Source organism: Aegilops tauschii, chromosome 5 (assembly GCF_002575655.3).
Source record: "Aegilops tauschii subsp. strangulata cultivar AL8/78 chromosome 5, Aet v6.0, whole genome shotgun sequence".
Classification (NCBI taxonomy): Eukaryota; Viridiplantae; Streptophyta; class Magnoliopsida; order Poales; family Poaceae; genus Aegilops; species Aegilops tauschii.
Genome location: NC_053039.3, coordinates 174,551,859 through 174,570,908, shown reverse-complemented (window position 1 = coordinate 174,570,908; position 19,050 = coordinate 174,551,859). Strand labels below are relative to the sequence as shown.

General features: G+C 45.8%; 1 long non-coding RNA gene across 2 annotated transcripts; it reads left to right on the top strand.

Moving 5' to 3' along the window:
* The first annotated feature begins 1,348 nt into the window (after window positions 1-1,348).
* LOC109762561 (uncharacterized) lies at window positions 1,349-18,294 on the top strand. 2 transcript variants are annotated; one of them, XR_005756759.3, is made up of 5 exons: window positions 1,356-3,081; window positions 3,837-4,064; window positions 4,154-7,029; window positions 17,155-17,307; window positions 18,048-18,294. It is a non-coding gene; the product is annotated as an uncharacterized lncRNA (long non-coding RNA). The 2 variants fall into 2 exon arrangements; XR_005756758.3 differs by having other exon boundaries at window positions 1,349-4,064.
* The last annotated feature ends 756 nt before the right edge of the window (window positions 18,295-19,050 follow it).

Here is a 19,050-nt window from a genome sequence, read left to right as displayed (position 1 = left end):
TGAAAACTTCGTTACGCAACATTGTTTTCCATTCCAAGATGCACCCTTGTGCACAATACGAGATCATTTTAACAAACTATGCCATGAATGTGGCTATAAGATGGATCATTTGACTTGAAAGCCATGAATCTTCACACATGATAGCTCATGTTTTAGAACACTTTTTTAAAGAATTGTTGTATTACAAGTTTATTATTTTTCCTGGTAACTTGGTCACATATAATGACACAATGCGAAGGTTTTCCAATTTTTTTTAATTTTTCATGTTTGTTTCAAAATGCGGTCAAAACGACGGGCATGACCGTTCCTAGCTAGTGGTTGAATATTGGAAAAAAATTCATGTTTCTCTGATTAAGTAGATACTTATGTACCTACAAATGATTTTTGGAAAAAATAAAGAGCAAACTGTAAGGCAGTTGCAGTTCAAACTTGACCTGCTTCCAGCTGGATCGGCAGAAATTTGTCTTTTTCCCAGAGGTGGGTCGAAACTTTCGACACCCAACTATTTGGTCAATTGTGCATTAAATATGGCCTAATATTTTATAAAATTGATTTGGTCAAAGTTTGCAGCAAATATATGGTAGATCCTTCACCAAAAACTCATTTTGGGCGTTCAAAAAATGGAAAATGAATTTTCCGTCCAAAGAAAATGAAAACTCCCTTAGGCAACATTGTTTACCATTCCAAGATGCACCATTGTGTACAATATGAGATCATTTGAACAAACTATGCCATGAATGTGGCCATAAGATTAATCATTTGGCTTGAAAGCCATAAATCTTCACACATGATAGCTCATTTCTGAGAACACTTTTTAAAAAGAATTTCCGTATTACAAGTTTATTATTTTTCCTGGTAACTTGGTCATAGATAACGACACAATGCGAAGGTTTTCCAATTTTTTAATTTTTTTAATTTTTCATGCCCGTTTCAAAATGCGGTCAAAACGGCGGGCATGACCGTTCCTAGCTAGTGGTTGAATCTTGGGAAACTTTTGATATTTCTCTGATTAAATAGATACTTATGTACCTACAAATAATTTTTGAAAAAAATAAAGAGCAGTCCATCAAGTACGTGTAGTTTAAATTTGACCCGCTTTGAGCTAAATGAGAGGAAATTTGTCTTTTTGTCGAAAGGTGGATGAAAAGATTTTGACAACCAATCGTTTGCCAATTGGACATAAAATATAGTCTAATGATTTCTGAAAATGGTGTGGTGCCATTTTGCAACAAATATTTGGTAAATCCTTTAATAAACAATCTTTAACACTCGAAAAATAGGAAATTCTTGTAAAAATATTCATCTTTAATCAATTACGACCAATGTAGATGGTCACAAGGTCTTCAAATTGTTTGTTGCGTTCTAATTGGTTCTTGGGTATGTCGCGCGGATCGTGTATCAACCACCGTCCGATCGTCCTGGATCCAACGGCAGTCTTCGCCCCTCACTATCGCACCCACTTAACCCTAACACAGCCCTTCCATCTCCCTCCCTCAGATCTCCTACGCACCCACAGCCGCCGCCCCAAACCAACTCCCTCCCTCAGATCTCGATCCGCCGCGGCGGCCGCCGCCGCGCCCCCAACCCAAACCCCACCGCCACCATCGACGACCTCCTCCCTCCTGCTCCCCTTCCAACCTCCAACTAACCTCTGGATCGTAGCTTCTGCTTTTCGCTCGCGGCGATGGTGGTGGATCTGACCCCGAGGTAGCCGGCCAAGGCCTACGGCGGCGAGGGCGGCGCCTACTACGAGTGGAGCCCTGCGGAGCTGCCCATGCTCAGCGTCGCCTCCATCGGCGCCGCCAAGCTCTCCCTCATGGCAGACGCGGCTGGGCATCACGCTGGACTGCACCCGCGCGCTGGAGTTCCTCCACGAGCACACCTCCCCCGCCGTCATCCACCGCGACTTCAACTGCAGCATCGTCCTCATCGTCCACATCGACTTCCGTAGCAGATCCATCCCAGCTGCGTCTGTTCTCCTTCTTTCTCGCCCCGTTGCCGCCGGTCGTGCGCTCTCGGGCCTCGTAGGGCTAGCGTTTGTGACTGCTTGCTATTGTGGTTCCACGTCGCCTTGCGTTTGCGGTTGTGGATGCTTGGATCGAGCGGAGCGGCGGGTGTGCCTGCTCGCTTCGTCTCCTCTATTGGGCCAATGGGTCCATTCCGGCAGCCATTGTGGCCAGTGCAGCCGCGCGCGCCTCTTTTGGGTGATTTCGCTAGCGGAATGGCTGAATGAATCTAGCCGGGGAACTAAAATGCGCGGGGGTTTGAGGTATATGCTATTGTTAGGCATTTGTTTCACATGGATGCTAGCGCCATGAAGCCTGCACCATACGGCTTGTATTGTTGCATCCTCATGATTTATGTGGATGATATGCAAATTTCAGGGTTGCCAGTTGACCATTTCTACTATAGTTATATATATTTCACAGTGACTGGAATCTATTGTTCATTTATGTGGCCTTGATTTGCACAATATTATTCGTTTTCTCCTGCACCTGCACCTAGTTGTTTGACTTGTCCAGCCTCGTAAGCATTTACGTCAACCCTTCACCAACCCCTTACACCTGAACTAAGTATATTATAATCTAGAGCCTCTCTATTTAAATACTTACCACGCCTTCCATGAATCATGATATGCTGCCCCTTATTTGCAATCTTAAAAATAATACTTCTGCACCTGGCCATTTGATTCATGCTTATAAGTTGTTTTATAGCAAGCACTTTCTGCAAACTTTTTGTAGAGCTACGTTTACTAAATTCAGATTGCTAGGATCTTGGTTTGCTGATATTTTGCTTTCCATGTGAATGGTTTTCTAGAGTGTGCTGATTGAACCAACCAGTGGCAACACAGGCATTGGGCTGGCCTTCATGGCTGCTGCCAAGGGTTACAAACTTGTACTCACAATGCCCGCCTCTATGAGTATGGAGAGGAGAATCATCTTGAAGGATTTTGGTGCTGAGCTGATCCTCACCGACGCACTCTTGGGAATGAAAGGAGCTGTCCAAAAGGCCGAAGAGCTGGCAGCAAAGACACCCAACTCATACATCCTTCAGCAGTTCAAGAATGCTGTCAACCCAAAGGTGTAGCATAATTTAGGCTTGTAGTGTTTTCTGTACACAGATTCCGTAAGCAGAGTCTTATATATTAACGGTTTCTGCCAAGGAAACAACCAAGTCACTAGCCTTGCTTATTAATTTATGATTTCTGAAAAAGTTTGCTAGTCTCACTTATTTAATGGTTGCTAAAATATCATCAGTCTTGTACTGTCTTTTAGCACGCGTTGTTGATTGGCTGATTAACATTGATACTCCCAGTCTGGCTGAACCTGGCAGCTCGAGAGCTGGGAACTGAACCTGAACTAGTACTTAGTAGTTTTGTAATTAGAGCTGGGAATATTTGACCTCCCAGTGTAGCACAGTACATTTGACCGTCCGACTGAGGCGTGTCATGGATCATCATGGGGACTGGCAGCTCGAGAGAGGACGATGATAAGGTTCCTGTGATCCGCTGATTTGTTCATACAGTTTGAGCTAGTGACTTGGCCAGCAACCAACCAGCATGCTGGTTACTCATGTTTTCCTTATTTTTGCAAGAGCTTGCTTTGAAGAATGTCTAGTATTCAGTTTGTACCTCATCTAGTATATGTGCTGCTCAACATTCAACCTGCTTTAATCCTCTTATGTGATTCTGCTAACTTTGCAGAGGAAGCAGCCAAAACTAGTGTTGCATCCTAGTACTAGCTTAAACCCTGAGATGCTTTGTTTGTTTTCCAGATAGATAGATTGCCTGTTCATCTGGGCTTCTGATGTGCTGTGCTTATGTGTTATGCTTGCAGCTGCCGACCTCTTCCTGTGGTCCGAGCCGGTGACCGGAGCTGGCGAACGCGGCGATACTGCCAAAGGAGGAGGTGCAGGAGCTGGGCAATGACGACTGGCTCATGGGACAACGGCGATACTATCCAGCGCCAACGCCGTCACCATCGTCGAACGCGTGTTCCGGCCGGCCAGGAGGTAGCCGGCACCCTGGGTTCGTGGTGGACAGAGACGGGAGCGTCATTGATGAGGTGTTGCGGCTTTACTGCTCTGCTTTCGGTTTACTGTTCTTTGTGCAAACTAGTGGCTTGATTTCCCATTTTGTTTGCCAAATCTGAAGGTACTGGCGGTGCCTATGCTGTCTACAAGATCCTACACCCGAGAGGATGTGGTGGAGCTCCAGTGTAGAGCTACTCATTTGATTCATTTGAAAAGATGAGTAATTCTTTTTCACTAACAGAAACTTCTCTCTTTTCTTCCATTTTCCTCTCTTCTCTTCTCTTTGTTGCTATTAAGTTAGGGCTTGCTGCTGATTATTGCTATTATTAGAAACCATGATTGCTCATTGTAACGCCCCGAGACCGACGCTTCAGATGACTTCCTTTTTTCGTGATCATCGCGTGTTTCTTTTGGTGCTTGCTCTTTTATTTTTGCATTGCATCATGTCATCATGCCATCATGTCATTAATTTTTAAAACTCAACCAAGTAAACTGCATGGATCTTCGATCTATTTAAATCGAGGGAAGGGTGACTTCTCTTTAGAACATATCCTCCCAATATTAGGAAGCTATATTAAAAATATTCCATTAACTTTGGAATCACCATAACACACTTGCAATTTAATTATCATGCATTTTGCTTCATGTTTGTTCTCCAAACTTTTGCCATAAATTCTTATCTCTTTTATCGAAGCTCCGCCTAAATCCGAACATTTTTGGACCTTCCCAACCCTCACTTCCCTTAAATCATTTGAATTTACATCGTCCAATCAGGCCACTTCTATTTTTCCTGGATCAAGCACATTTTTGTGATTCCGGGAAAATAATCCCCATGCGCAAATTCTTTCCCTAACCCTATCTTTCTTTTTCTTCTCTCTAGTTCTTTTCTGCTAAAAGAAATTAGAGAGAGAGGGAGAAGAGAGAGACCCCAGCCGGCCCAGCTGGGCCTCCCTACAGTAGTCGGCCCAGGCCACCGCGGCCTCCCGCAGCCCACCACTCAGGCAGACCCATTTGCCTCACAAAGCCCAGCCACTACTCTGTTAACCCTAGCCCGTCTAACCTCCTAGCGCCGCCAGGGAGACCCATCGCTCGATCCTCACCCTCTCCCTCTCGTCCTCCCAGCGCCGCCACACACACGCACACACGCATCGCACCAGCGCTCCGCCTCCTGCCGCCGGCAACCAGCGCGAAGTCCGTCGTCGGCCGCCCTCTATCTTCTTCCTTCGTCTTCGCACGCGCCTCGTGCGCCTCCTCCTGTCTCGAGCTCGTGCTCGACCGAGCTGCTCCCATGGCGATGCCGCCTGGCTCCGGCCACCCTCGAGCGTCGCCCCGCGCCGCAGCCGTCGTCATCTTCAAGCTCGTCGCGCCTTCGCCTCCGCGCCACTCGCCGGAGCCCCCGCAAGCCGTCCCCGTCGCCGAGTCCCCCGCCGGTCGCCTCTGCCTCGACCCCGCGTCCTCGCCTCCGGCGGCCGTCACCGCTCCGTGCACACCGCTGCCCCGAGCTGCTTCGCCTCCCTCCTCCGACAAGCGCCGCGCCTCCTGCCTCTCCGCGACCCCGCTGCAGCTCCCTCTCCAGACCGTCGCCTCCGCGCCTTCTTGCCTCCTCCGCGCCCATCTCCTGTTGCATCTCCGTCGGCCTCATCGGTGTGCTATGGAGCTCTTGCCTGAGCCGTCCCCTTCGGCCAACTCTGTTGCTGCTGCCACTTCTTTGATCTTCCCTGGTACAGCTCGTTTCCAACAAACGGCAGCCCGATGGTTACCTCCACGCCAAGTACCACGACCCGCAAGACAGAGGACGACAAGCACCCCCTTCGAGCTGTCAAGACCGCAAGCGCCAAGTACCACGACGGCCCTCGAAGAGTTCGGATTCGACAAGTCCGATGATGCTCTTGTACAACTAGGTTGCCGAGACCGGGACCGGCAAGACCGACTACACGGAAACGCCAAGTACCCCTACGCGCGAAGACGCCAAGACCGTTTCGGGATTCACCAAGTACCGCTACCGTTGACTCGAATATCTACGAAAACGTGTACCACTACCGTCGCCAAGTTCGACTACCGCACGGTTACGTCAAGTTCATCTACGAAATGTGTACACCTACTTCCTTCGACACGAACGCGTTCCGCCCCGAATGCACGCTTCGAAGGTATAACCCCGAGAACGGCGCCCGTGAACGAAAGCATGTGTTGTTTGAGTTGCTTGCGTTTGCATCGTGCCCGACTTGTTCGTCGCACGCTGTCACTCGTTTCCTTACCATGCCGCCGTACCGTGGGAACCCGGTAACCGGGAGCACCCCACCATTCTCTTGCGTGTTTCACACATCCGCACAATTCTCCTTGCGCCGGTATCTCCGTGAGCTACCGGAACCGATATGTTGCCGTGGCACCATTTTCGGATTCGTTGCCATGGCACCCTTTTTCGTTCCACCACGGTAACAAATGCTTCATAACATGCTCGTGTCCACGTTTTATAAAATTGCATATAACTTGCATTGTCATCCGCATCATGATAACAACATTTAAAATGTCTAAATTGATGTTTGCATTAAAAATTGCTAATCAACATATGGGGATTTTCCGGCATTGTCGTTTGTTATTTCCGGCCTCATTTAAACTTGCCTAGATAGGTTGTTTAATTATGCTTCACCTCTTGCCATGGCTAATAACATTTAATATTGTTGGGTACATAAATGAGAGAGAACTAAATAATTAAATGTGGTGTTTCGTCAATATGCAACTCGTTGCATATTGAGCTCCACTTAATTTGTAGTGTTGTTTGTTGCACTTTGCCATGCCATGCCTCTTTAAACCGGACATGCATCATATTTGTTTTTGCATCATGCCATGTGTATCTGGTGGTTGTTTACTATGTTGTTTGTTTCTTTCCGGGTTGCTTCTCTCGTTAGCTTCGGTTTCTTTCCGGAGTTGTGAGGATTCGTTCGACTACATCCGTTTGTCTTCTTCATGGACTCGTTCTTCTTTCTTGCGGGATCTCAGGCAAGATGACCATACCCTCGAAATCACTTCTATCTTTGCTTGCTAGTTGTTCGCTCTATTGCTATGCCGCGTTACCTATTCACTTGCTCTTCAAGCCTCCCAAATTGCCATGAACCTCTAACCTTTGTCACCTTCCTAGCAAACCATTGTTTGGCTAAGTTACCGCTTTTGCTCAGCCCCTCTTATAGCGTTGCTAGATGCAGGTGAAGTTGAAGATTGTTCCATGTTGGATTATGTTTATGTTGGGATATCACAATATCTCTTATATTATTAATGCATCTATATATTTGATAAAGGGTGGAAGGCTCGGCCTTATGCCTGGTGTTTTGTTCCACTTTTGCCGCCATAGTTTTCGTCATACCGGTGTTATGTTCCTTGATTTTGCGTTCCTTACACGGTTGAGTGATTTATGGGACTCCCTTGACAGTTCGCTTTGAATAAAACTCCTCCAGCAAGGCCCAACCTTGGTTTTATCATTTGCCTGCCTAAGCCTTTTTCCTTGAGTTCTGCAGACTCAAGGGTCATCTTTATTTTAAACCCCCGGGCCAGTGCTCCTCTGAGTGTTGGTCCAACTTGTCAGTCGCCGGTGGCCACCAGGGGCAACTCTGGGCTGGCCTACCGGAAGCTTGGACAATCCGGTGTGCCCTGAGAACGAGATATGTGCAGCTTCTATCGGGATTTGTCGGCACATTCGGGCGGCTTTGCTGGTCTTGTTTTACCATTGTCGAAATGTCTTGTAAACCGGGATTCCGAGACTGATCGGGTCTTTTCGGGAGAAGGTTTATCCTTCGTTGACCGTGAGAGCTTATAATGGGCTAAGTTGGGACACCCCTGCAGGGTATTATCTTTCGGAAGCCGTGCCCGCGGTTATGTGGCAGATGGGAATTTGTTAATGTCCGGTTGTAGAGAACTTGACACTTGACCTTAATTAAAACGCATCAACCGCGTGTGTAGCCGTGATGGTCTCTTCTCGGCGGAGTCCGGGAAGTGAACACGGTTTCTGGGTTATGTTTGACGTAAGTAGGAGTTCAGGATCACTTCTTGATCATTGCTAGCTTCATGACTGATCCGTTGCTTCTCTTCTCGCTCTTATTTGCGTATGTTTAGCCACCATATATGCTTAGTGCTTGCTGCAGCTCCACCTCACTACACCATCCTTTCCTATAAGCTTAAATAGTCTTGATCTCGCGGGTGTGAGACTGCTGAGTCCTCGTGACTCACAGATACTTCCAAACAGTTGCAGGTGCCGATGAGACCAGTGCAGGTGACGCTACTGAGCTCAAGTGGGAGCTCGGTGAAGATCTTGTCCGTTGTGTTGTTTCTTTTCTTGTTGATCAGTAGTGGAGCCCAGTTGGGACGATCAGGGATCTAGCAGTTGGTTGTCTTCTTTTCTTTTGGTTCCGTAGTCGGACCTATGTGTGTATCTCTGAATGATGTATGTTTTATTATGTATTGTGTGAAGTGGCGATTGTAAGCCAACTCCTTATCCCATTCTTGTTCATTACATGGGATTGTGTGAAGATGACCCTTCTTGCGACAAAACCACTATGCGGTTATGCCTCTAAGTCGTGCCTCGACACGTGGGAGATATAGCCGCATCGTGGACGTTACAAGTTGGTAATCAGAGCCATCCCGACTTAGGAGCCCCTTGCTTGATCGAATCGCTGGTGTTGTTGAGTCTAGAACAAAAATGTTTTGAGTCTTAGGATTATATATATCGGAGAGTAGGATTCTTTTTACTCCTCAGTCCCTTCGTCGCTCTGGTGAGGTCTCCTGACGTAGAAGTTTTGACTCTTCTCTCCTCAAATTTCACTAAATTTTTTTTTAGGATCACGCGGGTATCTTGGAATCGTTCCGATGGTTTTGTGACGAGAACATTGTTCTTGGTGCCTCCTGACATTTAGGGGTTGTGGCAGTGTCCCGGGAAGTTGAGCTCCGAGGTGTTGTCGTCACAATTTTATCGTTGCAGTTCTGGAATACCTGAGTTTCGCCGACATCGAAATCTCTTTTATGCAGTTGTTGGTGAGATCACCTCGACGCCACCCAGTACTGGGGCGGGAGTTCGGGAGTATTGCCATAACTTGTATAACGGATGCTTTTCGAAGGTTGAGGTAAACGATTTCCGGAGTTTTCTTGGTTATGTGTTGACGGATGGATACAGCTGGATCTAGGTATTGTTAGTTTGGGTGATATATTTTGTGTCCCCTGTATCCCCAACACCAGATTGCATAACCAGAAAGTTTCGGGAGTTTATAAGTGGGAATTCAAGTAGCTCTTAGGATATCTTTCCGACAGATGTATGATATGAGATTGGGGTTCGACGTCTAGTGGTCCGCCTTTCCACGGTTGGTTTTACAGTGGTCTCGTAGTGTCTTAAAGAGTCCTTGGCTATGCCGACTCGGGGACGCTTCGTATGTCATGTGCACAGCCTTGTACATGATGGTGCTGTACGATTGAGCCCGTGTGGGCCCCACCACGAAAACTTCGGACGAAATCTCTATCATATGTTTGTTCCGGCTTATTCTGCAAGCCAATCCTTTGTTTTGTTTTTTGTGGTATTCGAGTTGCTTCAATGACAAGTGTAGATTCCATACCTTTCCTAAACGGTGTTCTCATATTTCTATGTGGATACTAATCCTTCTTGATCATCGAGGTCGTCATGTTAATTCTTTTCCAACCGGTGTGCTTCTCTTCAAGTGAATCCGTTCATTCCAACATCCGCAAGATCAACTCTAACTGTTTTCAACGGTGTTTGTTTCATCCGTCCCAAGGTGACTTTGTTTTTCCCGTCCTCCCACCCTTTTCCTTCAAGGAATCAGATGTCGTAACCAAGTATCCATTTTATTCACGTGAAGTCTCTTCATTCTTTTCTTTCAATGTTCTTATCCGGTGATTTTCCATGAAGATGCTCACGAAGCTTCAAGTTTACCATTCTTCATTCTTTTCTTCTCCGGTGGATTCTATTCAAGCTTACAGTGTTGATTATAGCCCTTTCCTCCTTTCAAATGCTTTCTCATGCCGGTATATCTCTTAATCATTCCCCGCTTGCTATTCAATTGTTCCGGAGTGCTGAAGATATCTCTAAAGATTCGTGTTTCCATTCTCAATTCACTCAAGCTATTTCGAGGTCTTACCTTATTCAAGCCATTTAATTCAACCGGTGCAATCTCATTTTCAAGTAATCATTCAACGGTGTTTCTTTTGAGTGGGCCCTAACCCACAGGTTTTTTTTCCAGGATCTTACCTGACTCTTTTAATTCTTTCCGGAGTTATTCTCAAATTCTTTTCGAAGTTTGACGTAAGAATGAATTATCATCAGTCAAATGTCTTTCTCCAAGATCTTTTAAATTCTTTCATCGTTGGTTCATCATTTTCATTATCCATTGTTCCGGAGTGCCTCAACAATTCTCGGTGGTGTTTCACATCATCATTCTCAACATTTGAAGACCGAAGAAGAATTTCTCTTGAATCTTGGTCCGTTCTCTTGAAGATTCATGGTTCTAGCTTATGCCATCCTCTCATAATTGTTTTTCGATTGTGAGAATTCTTTTCATACCCATCCGGAGCAATTCATGAGTCTTTTCAGTTTGATTCTCCGAAGGCCATCATTTCAGAAGATTTCTTCGTTCTAAGTTTTTCAGCTTCGTTCTCCAATTATTCTAAATTGATGTCTCTTCGGTCATCTTCATATTCTTCCGGTGCATCGTTCAAATATCCTCTAATCAGTTCACGATCTCTTCGTTCTCGTGTATCTAAATTCTGTCAAGTATCTTCATTCATCTTCTAATTCTTTCCGTTGAATTGTGCCTTTGCTACTTTCATTTCCAATTCTTACGGTGGTTCGTTCAAGATTTCTTTTCCCCCGTTACCATATGAATTTATTCGTTGTTTCCAAATCCTACCGGTGTTTCGATGAAGACCTTCCCAAGTTTGCGCAATATCTATCTTAATCCTTTCTACGAGAATAAGTAGTATGCAAGATCCGTTGATTGTCATCAATCTAAATTGGTGAAGGATACGCGTAATGTAATTCTTATTCTTGTTTCATCCAAGTGTTTAATCCTTTCTTTTGGAGTTCGTTCATGATATCAAATTCTCGGTTCCAAGTTGTTCATCTTTTCTTTCCGGAGCTTCAAGTTATTTCAATTATATCATTTCAAAGCTTCATCTAATCATTGCAAGGCTTCTCCCGGAGTTCTTTTCAATTTTCCCTTTCGTTTGATCATTCTTTTATTATCGGAGTTCTTCATGGAGGATCAACATGGTGGCTCATCAAGGATTCCTTCCATTCTTCAATTGTTCGTCAAGATTTCTCTCGGAGTTATGATCCGCCAAGCTATACTCTTAAATAAACATGGTGTTCAACACATGTTTTGTTTTGAGGAGTTCAAGCATTCTTCATCTTGCATTCTGAAGTGCAATTCTCTCTATCTTATCTTTTGGGATGGTGTTATGTCAATTTTGACAATTTCCTTCATGTTTCATGATTCACAAGTTGTCCGGAATGACATATTTTTAAAACCATCAATTTCTATTCGTTCACGAGATCTTTTCAATCCTTTAATCTCTTCGTTGGATCTATCTTGTGTCATGTTTCACCTAAAGCCTTCCCTAAGGAATATTGCTATTATGGTGTCTATCAATGATCCAAAATTTCTCCTATCCTCTCGGCGAGAGAAGTTTTCATCTCCTTGTTGATATCAATCCAATCATTTGTTTCCGTTAGTGGCGGGTTGTCACCTCATAATTTTGAGAAGTTTTCCATAAGCCCACTACAAGCTTGTTCTTTTCGTTGTTGGTTTTCCAATAACTCCGTTCTAACCTTCTTGGAAGGATGCTTCCCAAATTCAATTGTGGTGGAAGTTATCATTTTTATTCTCCGTTATCTTATTCCGACGATCTATCTTCTATTCGTTCGTCCCAAAGGCATTGTGATGTTGCCCTCTTCGACCAATCATCTTGTTTTGTCAAGATCATGTAATTTTTCCTTTCTTAACCGTTTAGCCGGAGTGTCGTGTTGTCATTCGAGTATTCTCATCTTATCAAGTTTCGTCTTCTTCCTCAACCGGAGTGCGGTCTGAAATCTTTCTTTCCCCTTGTGCCATTCTTTCATTAGTACCGGAGGCAATGTGTTGTTAATTTCATCGAGTATCCTCTCATCTTGTTAAGATCATGTTCAATTCCTTCCATTTACAGTCGGAGTGCTGCCCAAATTATATCATTCTTATTCCTTCCCTATCTTGTTTTAACCGGAGTGGTTTAAATATCTATCGTGTCATTTAACCTCAAGGTTCACATGGTGTTCCTTGTTTCTCTTTTCTACCGGTGTGCTTTCATATTCCTTTTGATCCGTTAAGCACTTGTTTCATGTCCTTCAACCTACAAGGTTCTTGTAATGGTCCTTGTTCCTCTTGCTGAACGGAGTGTTTTAAATTTTGTTCACCTCCGTCGTGTCATTTCTTTAAGCTTTGCAACCTCTCAAGGTTCTTTGGTTTCACTCATTTGTCAAAGAAGCAATTTGTCTTACCTCTTCCTCTACCATTTTTCTCCGGTGCTGTCCTAGATCTCGGGACGAGATCCTCTTGTAGTGGTGGAGTGTTGTAACGCCCCGGGACCGACGCTATAGATGACTTCCTTTTTTCGTGATCACCGCGTGTTTCTTTTGGTGCTTGCTCTTTTATTTTTGCATTGCATCATGTCATCATGCCATCATGTCATTAATTTTTAAAACTCAACCAAGTAAACTGCATGGATCTTCGATCTATTTAAATCGAGGGAAGGGTGACTTCTCTTTAGAACATATCCTCCCAATATTAGGAAGCTATATTAAAAATATTCCATTAACTTTGGAATCACCATAACACACTTGCAATTTAATTATCATGCCTTTTGCTTCATGTTTGTTCTCCAAACTTTTGCCATAAATTCTTATCTCTTTTATCGAAGCTCCGCCTAAATCCGAACATTTTTGGACCTTCCCAACCCTCACTTCCCTTAAATCATTTGAATTTACATCGTCCAATCAGGCCACTTCTATTTTTCCTGGATCAAGCACATTTTTGTGATTCCGGGAAAATAATCCCCATGCGCAAATTCTTTCCCTAACCCTATCTTTCTTTTTCTTCTCTCTAGTTCTTTTCTGCTAAAAGAAATTAGAGAGAGAGGGAGAAGAGAGAGACCCCAGCCGGCCCAGCTGGGCCTCCCTACAGTAGTCGGCCCAGGCCACCGCGGCCTCCCGCAGCCCACCACTCAGGCAGACCCATTTGCCTCACAAAGCCCAGCCACTACTCTGTTAACCCTAGCCCGTCTAACCTCCTAGCGCCGCCAGGGAGACCCATCGCTCGATCCTCACCCTCTCCCTCTCGTCCTCCCAGCGCCGCCACACACACGCACACACGCATCGCACCAGCGCTCCGCCTCCTGCCGCCGGCAACCAGCGCGAAGTCCGTCGTCGGCCGCCCTCTATCTTCTTCCTTCGTCTTCGCACGCGCCTCGTGCGCCTCCTCCCGTCTCGAGCTCGTGCTCGACCGAGCTGCTCCCATGGCGATGCCGCCTGGCTCCGGCCACCCTCGAGCGTCGCCCCGCGCCGCAGCCGTCGTCATCTTCAAGCTCGTCGCGCCTTCGCCTCCGCGCCACTCGCCGGAGCCCCCGCAAGCCGTCCCCGTCGCCGAGTCCCCCGCCGGTCGCCTCTGCCTCGACCCCGCGTCCTCGTCTCCGGCGGCCGTCACCGCTCCGTGCACACCGCTGCCCCGAGCTGCTTCGCCTCCCTCCTCCGACAAGCGCCGCGCCTCCTGCCTCTCCGCGACCCCGCTGCAGCTCCCTCTCCAGACCGTCGCCTCCGCGCCTTCTTGCCTCCTCCGCGCCCATCTCCTGTTGCATCTCCGTCGGCCTCATCGCTGTGCTATGGAGCTCCTGCCTGAGCCGTCCCCTTCGGCCAACTCTGTTGCTGCTGCCACTTCTTTGATCTTCCCTGGTACAGCTCGTTTCCAACAAACGGCAGCCCGATGGTTACCTCCACGCCAAGTACCACGACCCGCAAGACAGAGGACGACAAGCACCCCCTTCGAGCTGTCAAGACCGCAAGCGCCAAGTACCACGACGGCCCTCGAAGAGTTCGGATTCGACAAGTCCGATGATGCTCTTGTACAACTAGGTTGCCGAGACCGGGACCGGCAAGACCGACTACACGGAAACGCCAAGTACCCCTACGCGCGAAGACGCCAAGACTGTTTCGGGATTCACCAAGTACCGCTACCGTTGACTCGAATATCTACGAAAACGTGTACCACTACCGTCGCCAAGTTCGACTACCGCATGGTTACGTCAAGTTCATCTACGAAACGTGTACACCTACTTCCTTCGACACGAACGCGTTCCGCCCCGAATGCACGCTTCGAAGGTATAACCCCGAGAACGGCGCCCGTGAACGAAAGCATGTGTTGTTTGAGTTGCTTGCGTTTGCACCGTGCCCGACTTGTTCGTCGCACGCTGTCACTCGTTTCCTTACCATGCCGCCGTACCGTGGGAACCCGGTAACCGGGAGCACCCCACCATTCTCTTGCGTGTTTCACACATCCGCACAATTCTCCTTGCGCCGGTATCTCCGTGAGCTACCGGAACCGATATGTTGCCGTGGCACCATTTTCGGATTCGTTGCCGTGGCACCCTTTTTCGTTCCACCGCGGTAACAAATGCTTCATAACATGCTCGTGTCCACGTTTTATAAAATTGCATATAACTTGCATTGTCATCCGCATCATGATAACAACATTTAAAATGTCTAAATTGATGTTTGCATTAAAAATTGCTAATCGACATATGGGGATTTTCCGGCATTGTCGTTTGTTATTTCCGGCCTCATTTAAACTTGCCTAGATAGGTTGTTTAATTATGCTTCACCTCTTGCCATGGCTAATAACATTTAATATTGTTGGGTACATAAATGAGAGAGAACTAAATAATTAAATGTGGTGTTTCGTCAATATGCAACTCGTTGCATATTGAGCTCCACTTAATTTGTAGTGTTGTTTGTTGCACTTTGCCATGCCATGCCTCTTTAAACCGGACATGCATCATATTTGTTTTTGCATCATGCCATGTGTATGTGGTGGTTGTTTACTATGTTGTTTGTTTCTTTCTGGGTTGCTTCTCTCGTTAGCTTCGGTTTCTTTCCGGAGTTGTGAGGATTCGTTCGACTACATCCGTTTGTCTTCTTCATGGACTCGTTCTTCTTCCTTGCGGGATCTCAGGCAAGATGACCATACCCTCGAAATCACTTCTATCTTTGCTTGCTAGTTGTTCGCTCTATTGATATGCCGCGTTACCTATTCACTTGCTCTTCAAGCCTCCCAAATTGCCATGAACCTCTAACCTTTGTCACCTTCCTAGCAAACCATTGTTTGGCTAAGTTACCGCTTTTGCTCAGCCCCTCTTATAGCGTTGCTAGATGCAGGTGAAGTTGAAGATTGCTCCATGTTGGATTATGTTTATGTTGGGATATCACAATATCTCTTATATTATTAATGCATCTATATATTTGGTAAAGGGTGGAAGGCTCGGCCTTATGCCTGGTGTTTTGTTCCACTCTTGCCGCCCTAGTTTCCGTCATACCGGTGTTATGTTCCTTGATTTTGCGTTCCTTACACGGTTGGGTGATTTATGGGACCCCCTTAACAGTTCGCTTTGAATAAAACTCCTCCAGCAAGGCCCAACCTTGGTTTTACCATTTGCCTGCCTAAGCCTTTTCCCTTGGGTTCTGCAGACTCAAGGGTCATCTTTATTTTAAACCCCCGGGCCAGTGCTCCTCTGAGTGTTGGTCCAACCTGTCAGTCGCCGGTGGCCACCAGGGGCAACTCTGGGCTGGCCTACCGGAAGCTTGGACAATCCGGTGTGCCGTGAGAACGAGATATGTGCAGCTCCTATCGGGATTTGTCGGCACATTCGGGCGGCTTTGCTGGTCTTGTTTTACCATTGTCGAAATGTCTTGTAAACCGGGATTCCGAGACTGATCGGGTCTTTCCGGGAGAAGGTTTATCCTTCGTTGACCGTGAGAGCTTATAATGGGCTAAGTTGGGACACCCCTGTAGGGTATTATCTTTCGGAAGCCGTGCCCGCGGTTATGTGGCAGATGGGAATTTGTTAATGTCCGGTTGTAGAGAACTTGACACTTGACCTTAATTAAAACGCATCAACCGCGTGTGTAGCCGTGATGGTCTCTTCTCGGCGGAGTTCGGGAAGTGAACACGGTTTCTGGGTTATGTTTGACGTAAGTAGGAGTTCAGGATCACTTCTTGATCATTGCTAGCTTCACGACCGATCCGTTGCTTCTCTTCTCGCTCTTATTTGCGTATGTTTAGCCACCATATATGCTTAGTGCTTGATGCAACTCCACCTCACTACACCATCCTTTCCTATAAGCTTAAATAGTCTTGATCTCGCGGGTGTGAGACTGCTGAGTCCTCATGACTCACAGATACTTCCAAACAGTTGCAGGTGCCGATGAGACCAGTGCAGGTGACGCTACTGAGCTCAAGTGGGAGCTCGATGAAGATCTTGTCCGTTGTGTTGTTTCTTTTCTTGTTGATCAGTAGTGGAGCCCAGTTGGGACGATCAGGGATCTAGCAGTTGGGTTGTCTTCTTTTCTTTTGGTTCCGTAATCGGACCTATGTGTGTATCTCTGAATGATGTATGTTTTATTATGTATTGTGTGAAGTGGCGATTGTAAGCCAACTCCTTATCCCATTCTTGTTCATTACATGGGATTGTGTGAAGATGACCCTTCTTGCGACAAAACCACTATGCGGTTATGCCTCTAAGTCGTGTCTCGACACGTGGGAGATATAGCCGCATCGTGGACGTTACACTCATTTTAGTGTAGGACTTGCTGCTATTGCTGTCATATTCACACTGTATTTTCCAAAGTTCGATAGTATGTCGTCCTTAGGATAAGTTGTTGATCAAAAAAATGGACTAAATTAAAGCATTCCCAGGACTTGATGCTGTTGTTATTGACCTGCTGCTGTTGTCATTAACCTTCTGTTACCGAACTGTAACCTTTGTTTAAGCTTTCTTTTTCTTGCAATTACTAGTTGTGATAATTGTATGGTGATAAGAATGCATCTGCAGGACAATATATTTTGCTGGTTCCACCATGCAATCACATGAAACTTGGTGTTGCTGCTTCCTGGCTGGCTGTAGCTTTGCATGAAGCAACAAGAGATGACTTCACTTTGCTGGCCTATTTTTTGCCCCCTCCGATTGAGATGCCAAAGCATAGAGGTACACACATCCCTGTTAATATTGAGTAGAAAGCACACATTCTGATTTTGAATTGGATTACTCTGAAATGTTGTCACCTTCCTTCCATGAGTTTATGCAAGCATGTCTTGCCAAAGCATGCTGTTGATACTCTAGGCCTCTAGCTGCACTGTTGCTGTTGATGCTCTAACGCACTGCTGCCGTGCTAGTTTTGTTTTTGCTATCTGTTGGCTGCTTCTATGCTGCTGCCGATGGTGGCTGGCTGGCCGCTCATGTTGATCCAATAAGTTAGTAGTTACTGCTGCTTTATGTTGCTTGTGCATTTGTGCTAATGCTGCAGCTATATTGGCTAAAGAAATAAGCTATGTACAACACACACACAGATAGGCAATCTTCTTCTGTTTCCATTTTCAATGTGTTATTTGCATAATTTCTTCGTTGTGGATTGCTTCTCCTTACTGCCTCCTAGTCCCCCTTTTCTTTCTGTTGTCACTTTTGCTTGTGGTAGCCATTACGTAGCTATCTACTAATTATTAGTTAATAGTATTTGGCTTCTATGTGATGACATGTGTTGATAGATAGGTACTAGCTATATGTTTTCCAGGTTACACGCTAATTGTACTCCTTCAGTTAACTCTTTTAAACACGACTTGGTTACTTAAACCCAACTCTGCCCGTGTATATGCCAAGTGTAGCTTCCCCTAAGATATTCATTTTGCAACTTCATCTATTGATGCTTTGACACTAAATGCAATTTGCAGGGAGCTTGATAAAGCTTGGATGTTGGTCAGGGCTCCAACGGTGCTGATGCTATTGGGCTGGTTGTGGCCTCATGCATGGTAGTAGGCTTATCTGGCCCCTGACTATAGAGTGCTATATTGTTGAGCGTTTTACATGTAGAGTGTTATATTGTGATTGGTGGAATAATATATGGTGTATATTGTGATTGTGTGGAATAATGTAATAAACTGAGTTTGGCTGTTATTTGAATCGGTGTGTTGACTACAAGCTGTGAAAAATTAAAACTTGATGATTGGTATATCGGTATGTTGACTACAAGCAATGTGCACCCAGTTGACTACAATAATCTGAAAATTGAATGTAACAAAAAAAACAAAGAAAATCCGAAAATAGAAATTATATAGAATGTGAAAAGGCTAGATCTTATAAAGCAAAAAGGCCGAATTAATGGGCCAAGCCCATGTAGCTGACCAAAATTAATATCTAAAAAATAAGTAAAAAGGCTGAATTAATGGGCTCGGCCCATGTAAAACACCGAACTGGACCGGGCTGATTCTAGCTGACGACCTTTTCATTTGGTCGCAATTTTGCCATGTCAGCTAGCCACGTCGAATTCGACGTGGCCTGGGCAGACACCTAGCGACCAAAACAGAAGGTCATAGGATCAACGACCTTTTGTTTTGGTCGTTGCCTTCCACGACCTGAGAAGGTCGTTAATTTCAATTTACGACCGCCAGCTTTTGACCATCTGTTTTTGGTCAAAAAAAGGTCGCAAACGAAAAACAATGACCTTTCAGCGACCAATAGTGATGGTCGCAAGTAGACATATTTCTTGTAGTGATGCACTCGGGCACTCGCATCCGTGTTGATGCGCTCTTGTAGTGGTAGAGGAAGAATGTCCAATGGTGACAATGGATTGAAGCCATAGACGACCTCGAAGGGGGACTTGCTGGTTGTTGAGTGTCTTGCACGGTTGTAGGCGTACTCGGCGATGGGTAGGCACTCTTCCCACTCCTTGATGTT